Source organism: Bos grunniens, chromosome 12, assembly GCF_055505025.1.
Source record: "Bos grunniens cultivar Pamir isolate PY7600 chromosome 12, Bosgru_T2T1.0, whole genome shotgun sequence".
In the NCBI taxonomy this organism is placed as follows: Eukaryota; Metazoa; Chordata; class Mammalia; order Artiodactyla; family Bovidae; genus Bos; species Bos grunniens.
The window spans coordinates 8514275-8535677 of NC_141176.1; positions in this window are offsets into that span (position 1 = coordinate 8514275).

Here is a 21403-nt window from a genome sequence, read left to right on the forward strand (position 1 = left end):
TTTGTCAGTTGCTTCATTTGCTATTATTTTCTCCCATTCTGAAGGCTGTCTTTTCACCTTGCTAATAGTTTCCTTTGATGTGCAGAAGCTTTTAAGGTTAATTAGGTCCCATTTGTTTATTTTTAATTTTATTTCCAATATTCTGGGAGGTGGGTCATAGAGGATCCTGCTGTGATGTATGTCGGAGAGTGTTTTGCCTATGTTCTCCTCTAGGAGTTTTATAGTTTCTGGTCTTACGTTTAGATCTTTAATCCATTTTGAGTTTATTTTTGTGTATGGTGTTAGAAAGTGGTCTAGTTTCATTCTTTTACAAGTGGTTGACCAGATTTCCCAGCACCACTTGTTAAAGAGATTGTCTTTAATCCATTGTATATTCTTGCCTCCTTTGTCAAAGATAAGGTGTCCATATGTGCGTGGATTTATCTCTGGGCTTTCTATTTTATTCCATTGATCAATATTTCTGTCTTTGTGCCAGTACCATACTGTCTTGATAACTGTGGCTTTGTAGTAGAGCCTGAAGTCAGGTAGGTTGATTCCTCCAGTTCCATTCTTCTTTCTCAAGATCGCTTTGGCTATTCGAGGTTTTTTGTATTTCCATACAAATTGTGAAATTATTTGTTCTAGCTCTGTGAAGAATACTGTTGGTAGTTTGATAGGGATTGCATTGAATCTATAAATTGCTTTGGGTAGTATACTCATTTTCACTATATTGATTCTTCCAATCCATGAACATGGTATATTTCTCCATCTATTAGTGTCCTCTTTGATTTCTTTCACCAGTGTTTTATAGTTTTCTATATATAGGTCTTTAGTTTCTTTAGGTAGATATATTCCTAAGTATTTTATTCTTTCTGTTGCAATGGTGAATGGAATTGTTTCCTTAATTTCTCTTTCAGTTTTCTCATTATTAGTGTATAGGAATGCAAGGGATTTCTGTGCGTTGATTTTATATCCTGCAACTTTACTATAGTCATTGATTAGTTCTAGTAATTTTCTGGTGGAATCTTTAGGGTTTTCTATGTAGAGGATCATGTCATCTGCAAATAGTGAGAGTTTTACTTCTTCTTTTCCCATTTGGATTCCTTTTATTTCTTTTTCTGCTCTGATTGCTGTGGCCAAAACTTCCAAAACTATGTTGAATAGTAATGGTGAAAGTGGGCACCCTTGTCTTGTTCCTGACTTTAGAGGAAATGCTTTCAATTTTTCACCATTGAGGATAATGTTTGCTGTGGGTTTGTCATATATAGCTTTTATTATGTTGAGGTATGTTCCTTCTATTCCTGCTTTCTGGAGAGTTTTTATCATAAATGGATGTTGAATTTTGTCAAAGGCTTTCTCTGCATCTATTGAGATAATCATATGGTTTTTATTTTTCAATTTGTTAATGTGGTGTATTACATTGATTGATTTGCGGATATTGAAGAATCCTTGCATCCCTCGGATAAAGCCCACTTGGTCATGGTGTGTGATGTTTTTAATGTGTTGTTGGATTCTGATTGCTAGAATTTTGTTAAGGATTTTTGCATCTATGTTCATCAGTGATATTGGCCTGTAGTTTTCTTTTTTTGTGGGATCTTTGTCAGGTTTTGGTATTAGGGTGATGGTGGCCTCATAGAATGAGTTTGGAAGTTTACCTTCCTCTGCAATTTTTTGGAAGAGTTTGAGCAGGATAGGTGTTAGCTCTTCTCTAAATTTTTGGTAGAATTCAGCTGTGAAGCCGTCTGGACCTGGGCTTTTGTTTGCTGGAAGATTTTTGATTACAGTTTCAATTTCCGTGCTTGTGATGGGTCTGTTAAGATTTTCTATTTCTTCCTGGTCCAGTTTTGGAAAGTTGTACTTTTCTAAGAATTTGTCCATTTCTTCCACGTTGTCCATTTTATTGGCATATAATTGTTGATAGTAGTCTCTTATGACCCTTTGTATTTCTGTGTTGTCTGTTGGGATCTCTCCATTTTCGTTTTTAATTTTGTTGATTTGATTGTTCTCCCTTTGTTTCTTGATGAGTCTGGCTAATGTTTTGTCAATTTTATTTATCCTTTCAAAGAACCAGCTTTTGGTTTTGTTGATTTTTGCTATGGTCTCTTTTGTTTCTTTTGCATTTATTTCTGCTCTAATTTTTAAGATTTCTTTCCTTCTACTAACCCTGGGGTTCTTCATTTCTTCCTTTTCTAGTTGCTTTAGGTGTAGAGTTAGGTTGTTTATTTGACTTTTTTCTTGTTTCTTGAGGTGTGCCTGTGTTGCTGTGAACTTTCCCCTTAGGACTGCTTTTACCGTGTCCCACAGGTTTTGGGTTGTTGTGTTTTCATTTTCATTCGTTTCTATGCAAATTTTGATTTCTTTTTTGATTTCCTCCGTGATTTGTTGGTTATTCAGCGGCGTGTTGTTCAGCCTCCATATGTTGGAATTTTTAATAGTTTTTCTCCTGTAATTGAGATCTAATCTTACTGCATTGTGGTCAGAAAAAATGCTTGGAATGATTTCTATTTTTTTGAATTTACCAAGGCTAGCTTTATGGCCCAGGATGTGATCTATCCTGGAGAAGGTTCCATGTGCGCTTGAGAAAAAGGTGAAATTCACTAAAGGTTGTGTTTAAAGATGGGCTTCCCAGTTGGTTCTAGAGGTAAAGAACTCACCTGCTAATGCAGAAGATATAAGAGATGCAGATTCAATCCCTAAGTTGGGAAGAACCCCTGGAGGAAGGCATGGCAACCCACTCCAGTATTCTTGCCTGGAGGATTCCATGGACACAGGATTCTGGCAGGCTACCATCCACGGGGTGACAAAGACTCAAACATGACTGAAGCATCTGAGCACACACACATGTTTAGAAATAACTGATGAAATTTCAACTTTAAGTTTTGTGAAACTAAAAACAGCTCCTCTTTATATGCACTTTATCTCCTGTTTTATTAAAAAAAAAATGGTCATTGCCTAATTAACATGTTCAAAATCTTTCCATTTTGATAAAATAAAATATTGGGTCACTGGTTCAGTGTTATGGTCTTTTAAATTTACAAGAGTATACTTTTGAAGACCAATGTGTTAATATTTATGAATCATTTAAACGATGAATATCACTGAGCTAATTATACATCATTTAAAAAGAACCTTTTAAAAGCTCAATGATATTAAATGCCAAAAAACAAATTCAGTATATGAGTTTTGAGCATCTTCCCAAATCACTGCCTGCTTTATAACAACAACAACAAAAAAGCTGCCTTAAGAAATAACTCTTTGACTTTATTCTTCCATTAAATTGATGCTATTAATGCAGTTGTTGTTCAGTCGCCCAGTCATGTCAAACTCTTTGCAACCCCATGGACTGCAGCATGCCAGGCTTTCCTGTCCTTCACCATCTTCTGGAGCTTGCTCAGACTCCTGTCCATCGAGTCAGTGATGCCATCCAACCATCTTGTTCTCTGTCATCCCCTTCTCCTCCTGTCATTAACCTTTCCCGGCCTCAGGGTCTTTTCTAATGAGCCACCTCTTTTCATCAGGAGGCCAAAGTATTGGAGCTTCAGCTTCAGCATCAGTCCTTCTAAGGAATATTCAGGGTTGATTTCCTTTAGGATTGACCAGTTTGATCTCCTTGCAGTCCAAGGGACTCTCAAGAGTCTTCTCCAACAGCACAGTTCAAAAGCATCAATTCTTTGGCAATAACTAGTAGTCATAAAGAGTCAAAAGAAATAACCAAAATACTATTCATATCTCATATAAAATATGGCCTTTCTGAAAGCCATGTCAATTTAATAAATACTTATAGAAAAAACTGAAAAGATTTAATTAAATAAAACCTGCAAGCAAGAGAAAATATATGTGGCCCAAAGAAAAACCTTAATTAAATATAAATAAGTAAAAGCATTTTCCAAAAAGTATACTTTCTAGTATTCAATTCAAATAAAAAGCTATTATTTTCTTATGATTTCTTGTGAAATTCTACATATCTGAGTGGTAAAATGGTGCCGTGTATTAAATTTGTCATATTATGCTAGGGAGTAATATCAGGGCCCACACATTTTCTTAGAAATACTAACTTGCTGCTATGAAAGTTAAAGAGTTAGTCACTTTGTCATGTTTGACTGTTTGCAACTCCATGGCCTATAGCCAGCCATCCAGGCTCCTCTGTTCATGTAATTTTCCAGGTAAGAATATTGCAATGGGTTGCCATTTTCTTCTACAGGGATTCTTCCTGACCCAGGGATCAAACCAAGGTCTCCTGAATTGCAGGGAGATTCTCTACTTTTTTGAACCATCAGGGAAACCCTTAACTTGCTGCTATAGTAACATAATGTATCCCAGTTGCAGAAATCTCTTGATAAATTTTCAATTAACCCATGTCACTAAGTAAAATGTCAAAAAAGCATCAGTGGCTTAAAATAAAATGGAAATAGCTGGTTACTTACATATGGAGCATTGGAATGTGGTTAATCATAGCTTTGTGGGAAAAAATACAATTATTTAAAAACTTGCTTATAAATTGAAATGCAGTAATGTGCCTCTATTCACCCTGATGATGGCCAACTGCAATAACTGTTAATCCATGCACAACACGAATATTTTTTCACCCTAAACCTCTTGAACCCTCTCTTAAAATGCTATGTTTCTTTAAGATGAGTCTGACAGAATTTGACACTCGCACAAAAGCCCTGTATGGTAGGCTTGTGCTGAGCATCACTGTGACATTCAGAGATATTCTGGTGTTGGCAACTGTTTGAGATTTGTGGGTCTCCTTTGACATTTACAAAAATTCTGAGACTATTTCTGAAAAGGGCTGGAGCATTTCACTAGATATGTGGTTTCTTCAAAGGCCACTTTCAGATTAAAGTGTCTATTGAAACTCTGGATGGAAGTAACATGGGACTGAATGAGAAAGGTATTTATTTTGTTTGTAATAAGAAAAGTAAACAGATGGCTGGTTCTACAAAAATCCAAATGAAGGCGAAAAATAAAAAGACAGCATTTCTTTAGTTGTGTCTCTCTGATCACTGAAGTGCCAAGATGTTCCTGTTTGTCTTTGTACAATGGCAGTCATCACAGAGGACAATTCACGTGGCTCTTTGAGCATACTTGGACTAATTAGGACACCTTTTCAGCAGCATTGTTTTGTTTGTTGGTTTGTTTTGTTTTGTTTTTGATTTCAAGTAGTTTAAATTACTGCTGAAATTTGTTTTGTTTTAAGGGATGTCAAGTTTACACTAGAAATGTTTGAACCTCTTTCATTTGTGAATCAACTTGAATCCACTTTAGGAAGTTTATGTGAGTAATGCGATTTGGAAATACAGGCCAAAGTCCTGTGCTTTTGTGCTCATGCTCAATTGTGCCAGGTCTTTGAGACCCGACCCTTTGGACTGGAGCCCACCAGTCTCCTCTGTCCATCAGATTCTTCAGGCAAGAACCCAGGAGCAGGTTACCATTTCCTCGTTTAGGCATCTTCCCAAGCCCAGGGATCGAACCCATGTCTCTTATGTCCCCTAAATTGTAGGCAGATTCTTTACCCACTGAGCCATCAAGGAAAAGTCCTGAGAGGATGTGAAATTCACGTAGAACAACAGGTTAGACTTTGGGCCACACTTTTACTTCCTTCAGCCTTGATTCCTTGATCTGATAGTGTGATTTTGACACCTAATGAGCACTGTAGAACATCTGCAAAAACAAATCTTTTGTGTCAGAATTTGATAGGCTAAGGGAGACTGCTTTTAACAGTGTTGAGAATTATTATTATTATTTTTTTTTTACTGTAGGGTTGATTTACAAAATGTAAACTATATTCTACAGTTTAAATACATATACATATATACATTTTGAAATGTTCTTTTCTATTATGATTTATCACAGATACTGAATATAGTTCATTGCATTATATGATAGGACCTTACTGCTTATCCTTTCTGTACAAAATAATTCACATCTGCTAATCCCTAACTCCTACCCCATCGCTCCTTGACACCCCACCACCTTGATAAGCAGAACGCTCTTCTCTATGTTTGAGTTTGTTTCTGTTTTGTAGATAAGTTCATTTGTGTCATATTTTCTCTCTCTCTCTCTCTCTCTTTTTTTTTTTTGCTTTTAGTAATGCTTTTCTTACTTTGATTTAAAAAAATTTTTTTTTAATTGGGAGAAATTTGTTTTACAATGTTGTATTAGTTTCTGCTATACAACAATCGAATCAGCTGTAATTATACAAATACCCCCTCACTTCTGGGCCTCCCTACTCCCCCCATTATACCCCTCTTACTCATCACAGAGCTGCAGGTGTGCTCCCTGTGTTGTGCAGCAACTGCTCATTAACTCTCCATCTTACGGTGATAGTGTACGTGTGTCAGTGCTACTCTCTCAGTTTGTCCCTCCCTCCATCTCCTTTCCCCACTGTGTCCACTGTATTTTTTAGAATTGTGATTTTCTCAGTATAAATGCCCATATTTTAGATTTGACATATAAATGACATCATAGGGCATTTGTCTCTCAAAATAAGTTTTGACAAATACACATATGGGAGAGTATGTTTCTATGATCAACATGAAGGATTAATTAAGTTTTTGTATAAGATTATATATCATCTACATGTGTGCTATGCACACACACACACACATATATATGTGTGTGTGTGTGCATGTGTATGTGTGTGCGTGTATGTGTGAGAATATGCACTGGAATAAAAGCTTAATAGGTATATATTTCTAAAGCTGCTAATTTGGAGCTCTGTTGCTCTCTTTATAATGCTTACTGACCATTTTATAGCAGACATGGATACTATGAATATGTGGTATTTAGCAAGGATGCAGAGCCAAATTAGATATTAGCCCTGGCTCCCTCCATACCAAAGCCACCCTCAAGCAGATGTTATAGATATAGGATTAGAGTTATACCAGGTCGAGCTGGTAACAAATTAATTCAAACCAGGGCTACAAGATGGTAACGCATTCAAATAAGCCTCTACTGGGTAGATTTGGACTACATCTGAGAAATGATTGTTTTTCACAATTTGATGCTATGAATTTTCACTGTTATTGTATTATCTACTTGAAGGAATCACAGTGACAAGTGGACTATACCTTCACAGAAAAGATATATTATGTGTGCCCATGACTTATGCATCTGAATAAAATTTCTATTCCTCCTGTTTAGAATTTTCCATCAGTTTAGTTCAGTTGCTTAGTAATGTCCAACTCTTTGCAACCCCATGGACCGCAGCACACGAGGCTTCCCTATTCATCATCAACACCCAGAGCTTGCTCAAACTCAAGTCCATCGAGTTGCTGATGCCATCCAACCATTTCATCCTCTCTCATCCCCTTCTCCTCCTGCCTTCAAACTTTTCTAGCATTGGGGTCTTTTCCAAAGAGTCAGTTCTTCACCTCAGGTGGCCAAAGTATTGGAGTTTCAGCTTCATAAAATGGAGTTTCAGTCCATAAAATGAATATTCAGGACTGATTTCCTTGAGGATTGACTGGTTGGATCACCTTGAAGTCTAAGGGAATCACAAGAATCTTCTCCAGCACAATAGTTCAAAAACATCAGTTCTTCAGAACTCAGCTTTCTTTATGGTCCAACTCTCACATACATACATGACTACTGGAAAAACCATGGCTTTGACTCAGTTCACTTCAGTTCATTCACTCAGTCATGTCCGACTCTTTGTGACCCCATGCACTGCAGCACATCAGGCCTCCCTGTCCATCATCAACTCCCAGAGTTTAAACAAACTTATGAACATTGAGTTGGTTATGCCATACAACCATCTCATCCTCTGTCATCCCCTTCTCCTCCTGCCTTCAACCTTTCCTAGCATCAGTGTCTTTTAAAATGAGTCAGTTCTTTGCATCAGGTGGCCAAAGTATTGGAGTTTCAGCTTAAACATCAGTCCTTCCAATGAACATTCAAGACTGATCTCCTTTAGGATGGACTTGTTGGATCTCCTTGCAGTCAAAGGGACTCTTAAGAGTCTTCTCCAACACCACAGTTCAAAAGCATCAGTTCTTTGATCCTCAGCCTACGTTATAGCCCAACTTTCACATCCATACATGACTATTGGAAAAACCATAGCCTTGACTAGATGGACCTTTGTTGGCAAAGTAATGTCTCTGTTTTTTAATATGCTATCTAGGTTGGTCATAACTTTTCTTCCAAGGAGTAAGCATCTTTTTATTTCATGGCTTCAGTCATCATCTGCAGTGATTTTGGAGCCTCCCAAATTAAAGTCGGTCACTCTTTTCACTGTTTCCCCAGCTATTTGCCATGAAGCGATGGGACGGGATGCCATGATCTTAGTGTTCTGAATGTTGATCTTTAAGTCAGCTTTTTCACTCTCCACTTTCACTTTCATCAGGAGGCTCTTTAGTTCCCCTTCACTTTCTGCTGTAAGGGTGATGTCATGTGAGTATCTGAGGTTATGGATATTTCTCCCAACAAACCTGATTCCAGCTTATGCTTCATCCAGCCCGGCATTTAGCATGATGTACTCTGCACATAAGTTAAATAAGCAGTGTGACAATACACAGCATTGACGTATTCCTTTCCCAATTTGGAACCAGTCTGTTATTACATGTCCGTATGAAACTGCTACCCCTTGCCCCACATACAGATGCCTCAGGAGACAGGTCAGGTGGTCTGATATTCCCATCTCTTGAAGAATTTTCCATAGTTTGTTGTAATCCATACAGCCAAGACTTTGGAATAGTCAAAAAAGCAGAAGTAGATGATTTTCTGGAACTCTCTTGCTTTTTTGTTCATCCAACAGATGCTGGCAGTTTTATCTCTGGTTCTTCTGTCTTTCCTAAATCCTCCTTGAACATCTGGAATTGCATGGTTCATGTACTGTTGAAGACAGGCTTGGAGAATTTTGAGCATTACTTTGCTAGCATGTGAGATGAATGTAATTGTGTGGTAAGTTTGAACATTCTTTAACAGTGTCATTCTTTGGGATTGGAATGAAAACTGATCTTTTCCAGTCCTGGGCCCACTGCTGCATTTTCCAAATTAGTTGGCATATTCAGTGCAGCCCTTGGACAGCATCATCTTTGAGGATTTGCAATAGCTCAACTGGAATTCCATCACCTCCACTAGCTTTGTTTGTAGTGATGCTTCCTAAAGCTCACTTGACTTCACATTCCAGAATGGCTCTAGGTGAATAATCATGCCATCATGGTAATCTGGGTTATTAATATCTTTTTTGTGTAGTTCTTCTGTGTATCCTTGCCATCTCCTCTTAATATCTTCTGCTTCTCTTTGGTCTGCACCATTACATACTGCAGTCACTCCCATCAGCAAGCTTCCATAAGCCCCTTAACCTTATCCATCAGATGGAAGATGGAATGAAAAACACAATGACAGAAACTAATCAAACTGATTGAATGGACCACAGCCTTGTCTAACTCAATGAAACTATGAGCCATGCTGTGTAGGGCTGCCCAAGATGAACCAATCATGGTGGAGAGTTTTGCCAAAGTGTGGTCCACTGGAGAAGGAAATGGCAAACCACTTCAGTATTCTTGCCTTGAGAACCCCATGAACTGTATGAAAAGGCAAAAATATATGACACTAAAGATGAACTCCCCAGGTTGGTAGGTACCCAATATACTTTGGAGAAAAGTGGAGAAATAACTCCAGAAAGAATGAAGAGATGGAACCAAATCGAAAACAATGCCCAGTTGTGGATGTGACTAGTGATGGAAGTAAAGTGTGGTGCTATAAAGAGCAATACTTCATAGGAACCTGGAACATTAGGTTCATGAATCAGGTAAATTGGAAGTGGTCAAACAGGAGATGGCAAGAGTGAACATCGACATTTTAGGAATCAGTGAACTAAAATGGAATGGGATGGGTGAATTTAATTCAGAAGACCATTATATCTACTACAGTGGGCAAGAATCCCTTAGAAGAAATGGAGTAGCCATCACAGTCAACAAGAGTCTGAAATGCAGTACTTGGGTGCAATCTCAAAAATGACAGAATGACCTCTGTTCATTTCCAAGGCAAACCATTCAATATCACAGTAATCCAAACCTATACCCCAATCAATAATGCTGAAGAAGCTGAATTTGAATAATTCTATGAAGACCTACAAGACCTTCTATAACTAACACTGAAAAAAGATATTTTTTTTTTCATTAGGGGGCCTGGAATGCAAAAGTAGGAAGTCAAGAGATACCTGGAGTAACAGGCAAATTTGGCCTTGGAGTACCAAATGAAGCAGGGCAAAGGTGAACAAAGTTTTGCCAAGAGACTGCACTGTTCATAGCAAACAAACTCTTTCAACACCACAAAAGATGACTCTACACATGGCCATCACCAGATGGTCAACACTGAAATCAGATTGGTTGTATTCTTTGCAGCCAAAGATGGAGACACTCTATACAGTCAGCAAAAACAAGACTGGGAGCTGACTGTGGCTCAGATCATGAACTCCTTATTGCACAATTCAGACTTAAATTGAAGAAAGTAGGGAAAACCACTAGACCATTCAGGTATGACCTAAATCAAATTCCTTATGATTATACAGTGGAAGTGAGAAATAGATTCAAGGGATTAGATCTGATAGGTGGAGTGTCTGGAGAACTGTTGACGGCATTTCTTGACATCGTACAGGAGGAAGTGATCAAGACCATCTCCAAGAAAAAGAAATGCAAAAAGTCAAAATGGTCGTCTGAGGAGGGCTTACAAATAGCTGAGAGAAGAGAAGCTAAAGGTAAAGGAGAAAAGGAAATATATACCCATCTGAATGCAAAATTTCAAGGAATAGCAAGAAAAGATAGGAAAGCCTTCCTCGGTGACCAATGTAAATAGTTTTCCATATGTCCCTGCAAATGCTCCTGCCTATAGGAATCTGCTTGCTGTTTTTACTGGTCAGCTTTAGGTGTTAAATAACTTCACCATGCTTTAAATTGGAGACATTTCTATGATGGGACCCATGAGAATAAAGTACCTAGTACTGTTAAATGAGTACCATATAAACAGAAATTTGAAAATGGCAACAATCATACTTTCCAACCCTTCAGATACAGACCTTAAAACAAGGATGTATGAATGCAAGCAGTATATTTAGGAGGAGATTAAGGGAACACAGGATGAAGATTGGAAGAATAAAATAGGAAACACCAATCAATTAAAGATGCTTTAGCAAGCATGTTGCCACTGTGGGTAGCTGGAAATTATTAACCCTACTAGTTGGCAAAGCAGAACACAGCACAGGAATAGAACTGTGGCCACAACTGAAAAAAACATTATTATTTGTATTTATTAATATTTAACTAGGCAGGGATGAACTAGAATGGGAAATACATATATATGATGTGTGTGTTATTATTTTTTCTTAAGTTCCAGGATTAAAGACAGTGTCCTCTCCTCTTCAGGAGGTAAATTTCAAAGTGTATGTCAGAAAAGCTAAAGAAAAACTCCCTGCAGAACATAAGAAAATCCCCCAATACATTATTTAATCAAAGGTAAGAACACAGAGCTCTAGCTTTCAAATACTATTTTGTCTGTTATTACTGGATTAAGTTACAGAAGTGTAATATAATAGTAAGTGAGCAGAAAACAAACATGAAATAAGGGAAAGAAAAGAGATTCCATTCTTTCATGTCACTTTACAAATATGTTTAGTAGCTGTGTCCAGCTCTTTGCGACTCCATGGACCTGTCAGGCTCCTCTGTTCATGGAATTTTCCAGACAAGAATACTGGATTGGGTTGCCATTTCCTTCTCCAATAGATCTTCTTGACCCTGGGATCAAACCCATGTCTCTTGTGTCTCCTGAATTGGCAGGCAGACTCATTACCAGCTGAGGCACCAGGGAAGTCCTTAAAACATTAAAGAAGTAGAAGACGACTAAGAAGTGTGTCTACCCAATATCTTCCCACAAGTAGAAGTCCTAGAATTATTTTTCGCATTACCAATGTACCAAAGTTCATATTTCTCTTGCATTCTTGACTGCCAACAAAACATCACTTTACTGATAATTGACGCTAACTGGGCTGATATTATTCCCAAATGGTATAATGAGTTTAAGATGTCTAATTATTGAAATGAGCACACCAGAAACCTATGACACATCTCCTTTAAGTACTTTATATTATAATAATCTGAAAAGTATGGGTCACACAGCTACCCTATCTGATTATGAGACATCATAAATAGTAGTAATTATATTTAAAAATTTGGATACAAGACAGGGAACTATCACAAAATGTATTTAGCCAGATCTTGAGCAATGGAATTCTCTGAATAAACACGCTTTTACAGTAAAATTTCTCAGTAAAACAACAGAAACTAAAAGAAATACTAGCACTATAAAATATTACTTTTACAAACTACCACTACAATATTTATGGAGTGAAAACAACAATTGCAAGAAAATAATCAGATTTCAAATGTTTTGGGATATGACTACTTTTTAAATAGAATAAGCATTATATTGCAAATGTTTGCTATTTAATTTAAATATATGTTTAATCTTAATGGCCGCCAGGACATTCAAATATAAAACACAATTAAAACATGCAATTTCTTAATCACATAAGAAAACATGAACATCTTATTTGTGGTTGGTTTTCAGAATTCAAGTGTTAAAACCACATGAATGTCCATCAGTTAAAATATACAAGGATCAGGAATATTGAATGGATTGTTATACTTGGTTTCTTCACAAAGAAATTTTTGAATAAATTATTTTAATTGACATTTTAATATAAATACACAGTTATCTTGCTAGGAAAATACTATGAAAATTAGAGGAAAGACAAGATGTGTTTTTGATGCTAGGGGAAGTTTACTATAGTAAATTAATAGGAAAACATTTTCTGCAATGTAACATAAGTGAAAATATATTTGGGTAGAAAATAGGAAAGCATTAGATTTCTCTCAGATAACAGTGGCTTTTCTGTCACACTGACATTTCATGTTTAAAGCTCCATCAGTCAATAAGAAAACAATATGCATGACTTTGACTTGTATGAGGTTTTGGAGATAGATCATGTTCACGACAAATACACACACTCGCACACACACATACCCTGCTCCTAGAAAAGAAAATGGTTGAATTATCTAACTCTTATAAAGATTTTGAGTGCAGGTAGTAAAATAACATTGACTCTTTTGTATCCACTTGCATACCCAGGGTTTTCTATCAATATATGTTCCTATGTTGCATTACTTGCAGTTGAGTTTGCTTTTAAGGCTTCTGGCAGAGTATAGTACATCTTTGAATATGTCTTTTTAGAACTATTTTTCTGAAAGCAATGTTTGTGAAAAAAATATCTGGTGTGCATAATAGACATGCAAAATTATCAATATTAGTCATGTCGGGGTCAAACAATAATACCCATTAGCTAAGTTTCTAGGAGAAATTTCCATGATACTTTGAGACGTCAAAGGACAGTGAACAGTTTGAAATTAATATGCCAAACAAAAAGACTCATTTTAGTGCTCGCTTCGGCAGCACATATACTAAAAAAAAGACTCATTTTATTCAAGCTACTTAAAAACACAACTCCTATTGTCATTGAGCAATCAGAAGCTATTGTAGAAAGAAAAAAAAAAAAAAAAACGACTGAAAATAACACTGTTTTAAACAGAGGGCTTCAGTTAGAAAAGTGGAAAATGACAACACCACACAACCTCAGCTGAGAAGATGCAAAACTTTCAAGAAACAGATTAAAAAGTTTATTTCTTTGAGCACATTGGCCCATAGTAAGTGCATATACAAGACAAAGACTTAATAACAAAGATAGGATGCAGACTTACATGTCACATGAAAAAGCAAGGTGGGACATCAAGAATACGCTCTGGTCAGAATTATCATGCATTTCTTATGGAAGAAAATCTATTGCACCTTCAAACTAACTTTAGTTGCAGGGATGAACAAATTGTTCTTATAAAGGTCCAGGTAGTGAAAACGTTAAGATTTTCAGGACATAGCGGGCACTGTCTTACTCAGCTCAATAGCTGTAGAAAAGAAGCAGTCATAGAAAACATGTACATGTTGATTGCAGTTGTATCTCAGTAAAACTTTATTTACAGACAGAAAATTTGAACTTCATATCATTCTTACATATCACAAAAGATTTTTTTCCTCTGATTTATTTTTTAAGCATTTAAAAGTATAAACTCTATTCTTGCCTTTTGGGGCTATGCAAAAAGCTAGGTGTGGCAAATGGCCATAGTTTGCCAACCCCTGATTTAGGTTGTATCATCACATAGATTAAAACTATATGTGCTCCTTTGGTTTCCAGAAAAATATCAATTTCTGTTTTATTGACTATTTCAAAGACTTTGACTGTGTGGATCACAACAAACTGTGGGAAATTTTTCAAGAGATGAGAATACCAGACCACTGTACCTGCCTCCTCAGAAATCTGTATGCAGGTAGAGAAGCAACAGTTAGAACTGGACATGGAATATGGACCAGTTCCAAAGTGGTAAAGGAGTATGTCAAGACTTATATTGTCACCCTGCTTGTTTAACTTATATGCAGAGTACATCATGTGAAATGCTGGGCTGGATGAAGCACAAGCTGGAATCAAGTTTATCAGGAGAAATATCTACAGCCTCAGATATCCAGATGACACTACCCTTATGGCAGAAATTGAAGAGGGACTGAAGAGCTTCTTGATAAAAATGAAAGAGGAGAGTGAAAAACTTGGCTTAAAGCTCAACATTCAGAAAAACAAGATCATGGCATCTGGTCTCATCACTTCATGGCAATAGATAGAGAAATAATGGAAACAGTGACAGACTTTATTTTGGGGGGCTCCAAAATCACTTCACATGGTGACTGCAACCATGAAATTAAAGGATGCTTGCTCCTTGGAAGAAAAGCTTTGACTGATTTAGCATAGTAAATAGCAGAGACAGTACTTTGCCAGCAAAGATCCGTCTAGTCAAAGCTATGGTTTTTCCATTAGTCATATACAGATGTGAGAGTTGGACCATAAAGTAACCTGAGAGCCAAAGAATTGATGCTTTTGAACTGTGGTGTGGGAGAAGACTCTTGAGAGTCCTTTGGACTGCAAGGAGATACAACCAGTCCATCCTAAAGGAAATTGGTCCTGAATATTCATTGGAAGGCCTGATGCTGAAGCTGAAGCTCCAATACTTTGGCCACCTGATGGGAAGAACTGACTCATTGGAAAAGACCCTGCTGTGAAAGATTGGGGGCAGGAGGAGAAGTGGACGACAGAGGATGAGATGGTTGGATGGCATCACTGACTCGATGGACATGAGTGTGAGCATGCTCTGGGAGTTGGTGATAGACTGGGAAGTCTGGCCTGCTGCAGTACATGGGGTCACAAAAAGTCGGACACGTATGAGTGACTGAACTGAGCTTATAGCTTGTATCATGAGCAAATTCTTTGCTATATTTATAACATCTAATTAAGAACCATAGGCTCTTACCTAGGTATTACCTAGGTAATACCATTAGGTATTACCATACAAAAATATGTGGTTATGTTTGTCGATTATAGTTCTCAGATGTGTAAAAAAATACAAGTGTATTATCCTTATTATGCTTTTGTAAGGTTTTCTCTGTCTACAAATTAATCATGTTATGTATTCATTCTTGAAATATTGACTATAAAACAAACACAACAAATAACTTAAGTAATAAAAGATGTAGCATAAGTTAGCATTTAAGGAGTGCTAAAATGAAAATCACATTTTTCAAAAATAGTTCACTTTAACCCCAGCCAATTTGGCCAGGATAAGTACTGATAGTCAGAAAGGTCAAATAACCATAGAAGAATCAACTCTAAAATTTGAGAGTTATGCAGGCAGTTATGCATTCTTTTGATTTATCTTACTATATTAATAACATACATTGTCTTTATCACTGAATAGATACATACATACTAGTGATAGTTCTGAATTGTTTCTTTTGACTTTCCAGAATTCAAGCACTTATTCTCATTAATTTTAAGATAATAAACCATATTTTTCCTGATTACAGAAAAGAACCCATTAGATATGTACAGACTTCTGTAACAACAACCATATTTTTGAAAAAAGGGCATTTCTAATATTTTTTTTTGTAAAATAATCCTACAATACACTATAGGTACATATCTCTTTTGTTTCAACTTTACTTCAGTTCAGTTCAGTTCATTTGCTCATACCATGTCTGACTCTTTAGTAACTCATGGGCTGCAGCACGCCAGGGTTCCCAGTCCACCACCAACTTCTGGAGCTTACTCAAACTCATATCCATCAAGTCAGTGATGACATCCAACCATCTCATCCTCTGTTGTCTCCTTCTCCTCCTGCCTTCAATCATTCCCAGCAGCAGGGTTTTTTACAGTGATTCAGTTATTCGCATCAGTTGGCCAAAGTATTGGAGTTTCAGAATCAGCATCAGTCCTTTGAATGTATATTCAGGACTGATTTCCTTTACGATGGACTGGTTTAATCTCCTTGCAGTCCAAGGGACTCTCAAGAGTCTTCTCCAACACCACAGTTCAAAAGCTTCAGTTCTTTGGCACCCAGCTTTCTTTATAGTCTCACACACATATATGACTACTGGAAAAAACCATAGCTTTGACTAAACAGACCTTTGTTGGCAAAGTAATGTCTCTGCTTTTTAATATGCTGTCTAGGTTGGTCATAGCTTTTCTTCCAGGGAGCAAGTGTTTTTTTTTAATTTCATGGTTCCAGTCACCATTTGCAGTGATTTTGGAGCCCCCCTAAATAAAGTATATTACTCTTTCCATTGTTTCCCCATCTACTTACCACGAAGTAACAGAACCAGATGCCATGATTTTCATTTTTTGAATGTTGAGTTTTAAGCCAGTTTTTTTCACTCTCCTCTTTCACCTTCATCAAGAGGCTCTTTAGTTCCTCTTCACTTTCTGCCATAAGGGTGGTGTCATCTGCATATCTGAGGTTATCGATATTTCTCCTGAAAATCTTGATTCCAGCTTGTGCTTCATCCAGCCAAGCATTTCTCATGATGTACTCTGCATATAAGTTAAATAAGCAAGGTGAAAACATACAACCTTTATGTAGTCCTTTCCCAATTTAGAACCAGTCCGTTGTCCCATGTCTGGTTCTAACTGCTGCTTTTTGACCTGCATACAGATTTTTCAGGAGCCAGTTAAGGTAGTCTGGTATTCCTATCTGTTGAAGAATTTTCCACAGTAAGTTGTGATCAACACAGTCAAAGGCTTTGGCCTGGTCAATAAAGCAGAAATAGATGTTGTTCTGGGACTCTCTTGCTTTTTCCATGATCCAGCAGATGTTGGCAATTTGATCTCTGGTTCATCTGCCTTTTCTAAAACCAGCTTGAACATCTGGAAGCTCACATTTCACATACTGCTGAAGCCTGGCTTGGAGAATTTTGAGCATCCCTTTGCTAGTGTGTGAGATGATCATATGCGTGCATATTTTGAGCATTCTTCAGCATTGCCTTTCTTTGGGATTAGAATGAAAACTGACCTTTTCCAGTCCTGTGGCCACTGCTGAGTTTTCCAAATCTACTAACATATTGAGTGCACTTTAAACAATCATCTTTTACAATTTGAAATAGCTTAACTGGAATTCCATCACCTCCACTAGCTTTGTTCGCAGTGATGCTTCCTAAGGCCCATATGACTTTGCATTCCAGGATATCTGGCTGTAGACAAATTATACATATCTTATGTTTTATAATTCATAAAATATAATACATTTTATTGCTTTGAAAAACTGCAAATATGTGAATATATTGAGGGACTTGAAAATTCATATCATTTGCCAGATAGCATCTAGTTTGGGCATTACTATCATTTTTGATTTAGGGATAATTCAAAATGACTTTGACTCTCAATATAGAGGCAACCTATCTCAAAGTTTTATGAATGAGACTGATGTTAATATCAAAAAGATGACAGAGTGGCATTGACACATATACAGTACCATGTGTAAAGTAAATAGCTAGTAGGACGCTGCTATCTAATAAAAAGCTTACCCTGGCACTCTGTGACATGACAACCTAGAGGGTTGGGATGGAGAGGTGGGAAGGAGTCTCAAGTGTTGGGGAAATTATATGTGTGTGTGTATATATATATATATATATATATATATATATATTATATGTGTGTGTGTGTGTGTGTATAGCTATGACTGATTCTTGTTGTTGTAGGGTAGAATATACATTATAAAGCAATTATCCTTCAAGTACACAAAAACAGAATGAAATGATGAGAATATAAAAAAACCTCACCTGCCACAAATCACATAAAAAATATATTAAAGTTTAACAAGAGCAAAACATCAGATGTCTGATTGACATCTGTGCCAAACATCAATCTGTGTGTTCCTTTAACAGGTATAATACTAAAGCAGATCAAAAAATGACATCAAATGACACTGATGCATTTAAGCTAGTTTTAAAGATGACTTGAAATCTCATTAGCAGCTAGTGACAAGAAGGGCACTGAACCACACTAATTGTAGATGTAACGAATGAGACGAAAGGTCAAACATGCAGAGTGAAGTCCACAGTCTGGTTGAGAGATGAAACAGTAGCAAGCTGCTAACTTTGGCTTATTCCTTGCCTTCAGAACCTGCACTCTATAAGATAAGCAGACCTAAATCCAATATTTGATTAACCTTATTCTCTGAAATCACTAAATATCTAGAATACTGAGTTGCATTTACATTTACAAAAAAATGGTGGTACCGGTCATCTTGGTGATAATGTGTATGTGCACAGAGTATAAATGTGTGTTTATGTGTGTATGTATGTGCTGTGACCTCCATGCGTAAAATCTGGATTTATAGCTATCATATTGCATAAACTTTATCTAGTCTATAAAACTAAATTATTTTTTAAAAAACTTATGTTTCATAAATAAAGCTAAAATGTTAGATATTTAATGAACTATGTGAGAATAGGAAATTTCCCCTTTTCTAACTCTAATGTTTTTCAATTACCTGTCTGAAAAAAATAAGGGAAGTGAAAAAGAAAAGGTCAGTGCTTTTGATTCAGATGGTCTTGAGAGTAAGTACCTCTAAATTTAACTGAGTGACAAAATAACAAAAAAGTATATGTGAACAATAGAAAACATAACTGATTTTAAAATGACAACTGCTTTATCTAAAGTTTGGAAGCTTAGAAATGCAAATACATCCAGTGTAAAACTCCTCTGAATGGAAACCAAAGGAAGCAAGTGAAATATCATTAAATGGTTTAGCACTTTTAAAAGGAAAATAGAAAATATTTGTTTTACTACTGAATTATATTTATTGCAATGATTTTTTTCAGTTGAAGAAAAATTGATTTTTAGAGATAAATGTTAAGAACCATAAGGTCACAGGAACATATAACTCAAGGTCGTTATTCTTTAAACTACTTTATGTCACAATTTGTTTTCAATTTAGGGATTCTCAAATATATTTGACTGGAAACCCATCAAACTTAAAGGAAATTAACTCTGAATATTCATTGGAAGTATTGATTCTGAAGCCTCAATACCTTGGTCAGAAGAATTATTGAAAATTGAAATAAGTAGAGGAGCATACCATATTTAACAAATTAGAGAGTCAATGTAGTTAAAACATAAATTTTCCCCAAATTGATCAATAGGTTTCTGTAATCAGAATAAAAATTTTGGAAGAATTTTTTTTTTAATGTGAGGATTGATGAACTAATTATAATTTTTATAAAAATGTTTATCGATTAGACAATGAAATTATAAATAAAAACAAATTGGAAAGGGTTTACATAATTTGATTTTCAAGCATTATTACAAAGCTATACTAATCAAAACAGCATGGTACTGATAAAAGGACAAAGACAGGCAAAAGGAACAGAATAGAGCCTAGAAAAAGACTAATTATATATTTTCAGAGATTTTCAAGAAAAGTGGGAAACAAATTCACCTGGAAAAGGGAAATATTTTCAAGAAATGGAACACAGAGATGTTTTCACGAGGGAAGAGTGAAATATTAGCTCATCCTTACGCAAAAAAAAAAAAAAAAAAAAAAAAAAAACAACAACTCTAAATCTCTAAGTGCATCCAAGACATAAACTGAAAGGCTAAAACTGCATAATTTCTGGAACGAATCATAGGTGCAAATCTCTGCAAATTTGGAGTAGCCCCAAATCATCTCTGACTCTCTCCTTAATAACAACCAAGGTACTGAAAAATAAGATTCAGTGATTTGAAACTATGGTCCAAGAATTATAGTTTATATAAAATTAATTACTAACCATACCACAATAAAAGAGAACAGCTCAGCAGTGGAGGAATAGGTGGCCAAAGATGATTGATACTATATTCATTTTTCCTTTTGTTAAATCTGTGTTCAATAAGTACATCTTATTTGTTTTTAATGTCTGATATTAAAAGTACTCTATTTATTTGAGTTATACTCTTGGTTACTCATTGTAGTATATATGTAAAGTATTCTCTGGTTAGCTAGCCCAGATAGTCATTCTTTAAGTTTCTTTGAATTTCACTTTATGTTTCTATTCTAGCAAGTTTTGATTGAATTTTCTTCTCTCTTTCCTACCATGACAAATCAGATAGGAATAAGTATCTTTCCCCTGAGTCCAGTAGCATTCTGAGTATTCCTGTTAGAATTTTGAGTTCACTACATAAATTGTTATTTCAAGTGACTACTTCCTGTATCTTGAAGTGGGAGACCAAATTTCATACATACTAAACCCAGTGCCTGGCACAGTGATTAATAGATTATATATGGTAAATAAATATTTTATTAGAAAAATGCTGTATTTCTAGAAAATTATTTATTTCTTTGTTATTTACACTTTTTCTACCCTCAGATTGAAATGTGTTTATGGAAGTATAATTATTCTCAAATCCCTAATAATTATATTTGTCCTCCTAAATAATTTCCCTTGATTTACTCTACCACTCATATTTTTATTTTTTTTTCAGTAGCAAAGATTTCAGAGTGAACAGCATTTTGTTGTCTCATATTAGGTAAAAGACTATGAGATTTTAAAGGTTAATATCAGAGAACAACAAATGTGCAGCATATAATTTCAGTCCTAACATTGTATTGTGATTTTATTCTAAAGAGCTAATAAATAAAAAAGATAATGACTTGGTTCTTAGATTCTGGTCTACAAAAAACAAACAAACAATTAATGATAGGCAATGAGTAAGATATTAGAATCTTCCACAGTTTAGTAAAGAATCAGAATTGATCAGGGAGATAGAACTTACATACTTTTCCTTGAAACCTATAATATATCTCTATATGCATAAAAGGAAGGATTTAGCATGCATGTAAAGAAAAATAAAGGGACAGAATTTATTTGCTTGGGCTCCAAAATCACTGTGGATGGTGACTGCAGCCGTGAAATTAAAAGACTCTTGCTCCTTGGAAGAAAAGCAATGACAAACCTAGACAGCATACTAAAAAGCAGATATCACTTTGCCAACAAAGGTCAGTATAGTCAAAGCTAT